Source organism: Pinus tabuliformis, chromosome 2_2, assembly GCF_031772625.1.
Source record: "Pinus tabuliformis cultivar Carrire ecotype Pingquan chromosome 2_2, CPIR1, whole genome shotgun sequence".
NCBI lineage: Eukaryota > Viridiplantae > Streptophyta > Pinopsida > Pinales > Pinaceae > Pinus > Pinus tabuliformis.
The window spans coordinates 142,734,151-142,740,150 of record NC_142300.1 but is presented as its reverse complement, the minus strand read 5'-3'; positions in this window follow the sequence as shown (position 1 = coordinate 142,740,150).

Here is a 6,000-nt window from a genome sequence, read left to right as displayed (position 1 = left end):
GAGGTTGGCTTTGTGCACGTTCGTGTAGCTCGTTTGCCCAGCTCTCCCTTGTCGGTTCGTTTCGGTCGTTCGGGCGGGCCGTTTGAGGGCGCCTAGGTGAACTCGTTCGGGCGGGTCGTTCGGGCGAGGGCGCGCCCGGGCGAACGAGCCCGTATCAAAAATGCTAAGTTGTGACCCGAGGTTGGCTTTGTGCATGTTCGTGCAGCTCGTTTGCCCAACTCTCCCTTGTCGGTTCGTTTTGGTCGTTCAGGCGCCCATGCAAAATCGTTCGGGCGGGTCGTTTATGGGCGCCCGTGTGAACTCGTTCGGGGGGGTCGTTCGGGCGATGACGCGCCCGGGCGAACGAGCCTGTATCGAAAATGCAAAGTTGTGACCTGAGGTTGGCTTTGTGCACGTTCGTGCAGCTCGTTTGCCCGGCTCTCCCTTGTCGCTTCGTTTTGGTCGTTCGGGCACCCATACAAAATCGTTCGGGCGGGTCGTTTGAGGGCGCCCGTGTGAACTCTTTCGGTCGGGTCGTTTAGGCGGGTCGTTTGAGGGCGCCTGTGTGAACTCGTTTGGGCGGGTCGTTTGAGGGTGCCCGTGTGAACTCATTCGGGCAGGTCGTGTGAACTCGTTCGAGCAGGTTGTTCGGGCGAGGACGCGCCCAGGCAAACGAGCCCGTATCAAAAATGCTAAGTTGTGACCCGAGGTTGGCTTTGTGCACGTTCGTGCAGCTCGTTTGCCCGGCTCTCCCTTGTCGGTTCGTTTCCGTCGTTCGGGCGCCCATGGAAAATCGTTCGGGTGGGCCGTTTGAGGGCGCCTGAGTGAACTCGTTTGGGTGGGTCGTTCGGGCGAGGGCACACTCGGGCAAATGAGCCCATATCGAAAATGTTAAGTTGTGACCCGAGGTTGTCTTTGTGCACGTTTGTGTAGCTCATTTGCCCGACTCTCCCTTTTCGGTTCGTTTCGGTCGTTCGGGCGCCCATGCAAAATCGTTCAAGCCGGTCGTTTGAGGGCGCCCATGTGAACTCGTTCAGGCGGGTCGTTTGAGGGCGCCCATGTGAACTCGTTTGGGCGGGTCGTTTGAGGGCGCCCGTGTGAACTCGTTTAGGCGAGGGCGCGCCCGGGCGAATGAGCTCGTATCAAAAATGCTAAGTTGTGACTCGAGGTTGGCTTTGTGCACGTTCGTGCAGCTCGTTTTCCCGGCTCTCCGTTGTTGGTTCGTTTCGGTCGTTCGGGCGCCCATGCAAAATCGTTCGGGCGGGTCATTTGAGGGCGCCTGGGTGAACTCGTTCGGGTGGGTCGTTCGGGCGAGGGTGTGCCTAGGCGAACGAGCCCGTATCAAAAATGCTAAGTTTTGACCTGAGGTTGGCTTTGTGCATTTTCGTGCAGCTCATTTGCCCAACTCTCCCTTGTTTGTTCGTTTCGGTCGTTCGGGCGGGTCGTTTGAGGGCGCCCGTGTGAACTCGTTCGGTGGGTCATTCGGGCGGGTCGTTTGAGGGCACCCGTGTGAACTCGTTTGGGCGGGTCATTTGAGGGCGCCCGTGTGAACTTGTTCGGGCAGGTCGTTTGAGGGCGCCCGTGTGAACTTGTTCAGGCGAGGGGGCACCCGGGCGAACGAGCCTGTATCAAAAATGCTAAGTTGTGACCTGAGGTTGGCTTTGTGCATGTTCGTGCAGCTCGTTTGCCCAGCTCTCCCTTGTCCCTTCGTTTCGGTCATTCGGGCGCCCTTGCAAAATCATTCGGGCGGGTCGTTCGGGTGAGGGCGTGCCCGGCCGAACGAGCCCGTATCAAAAATGCTAAGTTGAGACTCGAGGTTGGCTTTTTGCACGTTCGTGCAGCTCGTTTTCCCGGTTCTCCCTTGTCACTTCGTTTCAGTCGTTCGGGCGCCCATGCAAACTCTTTCGGGCGGGTCGTTTGAGGGCGCCCGTGTGAACTCGTTCGGGCGGGTCGTTTTGTTGAGGGCGTGCCTGGGTGAACGAGCCCATATCAAAAATGCTAAGTTGTGACCCGAGGTTGGCTTTGTGCATGTTCATGCAGCTCGTTTTCCTGGCTCTGCCTTGTCGCTTCGTTTCGATCGTTCGGGCACCCATGCAAAATCGTTTGGGCGGGTTGTTTGAGGGCGTCCATGTGAACTCGTTTGGGCAAGGGCACGCCCGGGAGAACGAGCTCGTATAAAAAATGCTAAGTTGTGACTTGAGGTTGGCTTTGTGCACGTTCGTGCAACTCATTTGCCCGGCTCTCCCTTGTCGCTTTGTTTCGGTCATTCGGGTGCCCATGCAAAATCGTTTGGGCGAGTCATTTGAGGACGTCCGTGTGAACTCGTTCGGGCGAGGGCGCGTACGGGTGAACGAGCTAGTATCAAAAATACTAAGTTGTGACCCGAGTTTGGCCTTGTGCACCTTCGTGTAGCTTGTTTGCCTGGCTCTCCCTTGTCGCTTCGTTTCGGTCGTTTGCGTGGGTCGTTTAAGGGCATCCGTGTGAACTCGTTCAGGTAGGTCGTTCGGGCGAGGGTGCGCTCGGGCGAACGAGGCCGTATCAAAAATGCTAAGATGTGACCTGAGGTTTGATTTGTGCACGTTCGTGTAGCTCGTTTTCCCAGCTCTATCTTGTCGCTTCGTTTCTGTCGTTCGGGCACCCATGCAAAATCGTTCGGGCGAGTTGTTTGAGGGCGCCCGTGTGAACTCGTTCGGGTGGGTCGTTTGGGCGAGGGCGCATACAGATGAATGAGCCCGTATCAAAAATGCTAAGTTGTGACCCGAGGTTGGCTCTGTGCACGTTCGTGCAGCTCGTTTGCCCGGCTCTCCCTTGTCGCTTCGTTTCGGTCGTTCGGGCACCCATGCAAAATCGTTCGGGCGGGTCGTTTGAGGGCGCCTGTGTGAACTCGTTCGGATGGGTCGTTCAGGCAAGGGCGCGCCCGGGCGAACGAGCCCATATCAAAAATTCTAAGTTGTGACCCGATGTTGGCTTTGTGCACCTTCGTGTAGCTCATTTGCCCGGCTCTCCCTTGTCGCTTCGTTTCGGTCGTTCGGGCGGGTCGTTTGAGGGTGCCCGTCTGAACACGTTCGGGTAGGTCGTTCGAGCGAGGGGGCACTTAGGCGAATGAGCCCGTATGAAAAAATGCTAAGTTGTGACCCGAGGTTAGCTTTGTGCACGTTCGTGCAACTCGTTTGCCCGGCTCTCCCTTGTCGCTTCGTTTCGGTCGTTCGGGCAGGTCGTTTGAGGGCGTCCGTGTGAACTCATTCGAGTGGGTCGTCTGGGCGAGGGCGTGCTCGGGTGAACGAGCCCATAACAAAAATGCTAAGTTGTGACCCGAGGTTAGCTTTGTGCACGTTCGTGCAGCTCGTTTGCCCGACTCTCCCTTGTCGCTTCGTTTCGGTCGTTTGGGTGCCCATGCTAAATCGTTCGGGTGGGTCGTTTGAGGGCGTCCATGTGAACTCGTTTGGTGGGTCGTTTGGGCGAGGGCGCACCTGTGCGAATGAGCTTGTATCAAAAAATGCTAAGTTGTGACACGAGGTTGGCTTTGTGCTTGTTCATGCAGCTCATTTTCCCATCTCTCCCTTGTTGCTTTGTTTCGGTTGTGCAGGCGCCCATGCAAATTCGTTCGGGCGTGGGCGCGCACGGGCCAACATGCCCGTATCAAAAATGCTAAGTTGTGACCCGAGGTTGGCTTTTCTCATTTTCGTGCTGCTCATTTGCCTGGCTCTCCCTTGTCGCTTTGTTTCTATTGTGCGGGGGCCAAAGCAAATTCCAGATGATACCAGCGAAAGGTTTTCTTTTCATGTGAAAGGTGGTGTGGTAATTGAGTTGTGTTCTCGCGTTTGCCTAAACGATGGCCTTGGGTCATTTGTAGGGTGGTCGATTTTCATCTTCTCTCCATCCCCACTCGGTAGCGCATGAGCGGTAATGTTGGCCATGCTCGTCTTGGGAGGCATATGTGACAATTCCCCTTCTGCTTTCCAATTTCTTTGAATTGAATGGGTTGTTGTGGTGTGGCTCCCTTGCTTGTCCTGGTCCCCCTCGCGCCCCTATAGATGATACCAGCTACAGGTTTTGTTTCCGTGTGAAAGGTGGGTTGGTAATTGTGTTGTGTTTTTGCGTTTGCCTGAATGATGGCCTTGGGTCATTTGTAGGGTAGCAGATTTTCATCTTCTCTCCATCCCCACTCGGTAGCGCATGAGCGGTAATGTTGACCACACTCGTCTTGGGAGGCATATGTGAACAATTCCCCTTTTGCTTTCCAAGTTATTGGAGCTGTATGGGCTGTTGTGGTGTGGCTCCCTTGCTCGTCCTGGTCCCCCTTGCGCCCCTCCAGATGATACCAATGACAGGTTTTCTTTCCGTGTGAAAGGTGGGTTGGTAATCGAGTTGTGTTTTCGCGTGTGCCTAAAGGATGGCCTTGGGTCATTTGTAGGGTTGCCGATTTTCATCTTCTCTCCATCCCCACTCGGTAGTGCATGAGTGGTAATGTTGGCCATGCTTGTCTTGGGAGGCATATGTGAACAATTCCCCTTCTGCTCTCCAAGTTCTTGGAGCTGTATGGGTTGTTGTGGTGTGGCTCCTTGGCTCATCCTAGTCCCCGCGTGCCCCTCCATATGATACCAGAGGCAGGTTTTCTTTCCGTCTGAAAGGTGGGTTGGTAATGGAGTTGTGTTTTTGGGTTTTCCTGAACGATGGCCTTGGGTCGTTTGTAGGGCCGCCGATCTTCATATTCTCTCCATCCCCACTCGGTAGCGCAAGAGTGGTAATTTTGGCCATGCTCATCCTGAGAGGCATACGTGAACAATTCCCCTTCCGCTCTCCAAGTTCTTGGAGTTGTATGGGCCCCCGTGCCCCACCAGATGATACCAGTGACAAGTTTTCTTTCCGTGTGAAACGTGGGTTGGTAATCGAGTTGTGCTTTCGGGTTTGCCTGAACGATGGCCTTGGGTCATTTGTAGGGCGACCAATTTTCATCTTCTCTCCATCCCCAATCGGTAGCGCATGAGCAGTAATGTTGGCCATGCTCGGCTGGTGAGGCATATGTGAACAATTCCCTTCTGCTCTCCAAGTTCTTGGAGCTGTATGGGCTATTGTGGTGTGGCTCCTTGGCTCGTCCTGGTCCTCGAGTGCCCCTCCAGATGATACCAGCGACAGGTTTTCTTTCCGTGTGAAAGGTGGGTTGGTAATCGAGTTGTTTTTTCGTGTTTGCCTGAACGATGGCCTTGGGTCGTTTGTAGGGCGGCCGATTTTCGTCCTCTCTCCATCCCCACTCGGTAGCGCATGAGTGGTAATGTTGTCCATGCTCGTCCCGGGAGGCATATGTGAACAATTCCCCTTCCGCTCTCCAAATCCTTGGAGCTGTATGAGTTGTTGTGGTGTGGCTCCCTGGCTCGTCTTGGTCCTTGAGTGCCCCTCCAAATGATACCGGCGGTAGGTTTTCTTTCCGTGTGAAAGGTGGGTTGGTAATCGAGTTGTGTTTTTGGGTTTGCCTGAACGATGGCCTTGGGTCATTTGTAGGGTGTCCGATTTTCATCTTCTCTCCATCGCCACTTGGTAGCGCATGAGCGGTAATGTTGGCCATGCTCGTCCTGGGAGGCATACGTGAACAATTCCCCTTCTACTCTCCAAGTCCTTGGAGCTGTATGGGTTGTTGTGGTGTGGCTCCCTGGCTCATCCTGGTCCCCCTTGTGCCCCTCCAGATGATACCAGCGACAGGTTTTCTTTCCGTGTGAAAGGTGGGTTGGTAATCGAGTTGTGTTTTCGCGTTTTCCTGAACGATGGCCTTGGGTCATTTGTAGGGTGGCCGATTTTCATCTTCTCTCCATCCCCACTGGGTAGCGCATGAGTGGTAATGTTGCCCATGCTCATCCCGAGAGGCATATCTGGACAATTTCTCTCTAAGTTCTTGGAGCTGTAGGGGTTGTTGTGGTTTGGATCCCTGGTTTGTCATGGTCCCCTTTTGCCCCTCTAGTTGATACCAGCGACGGGTTTTCTTTCCATGTGAAAGATGGGTTGGTAATCGATTTTTGTTTTCAGGTT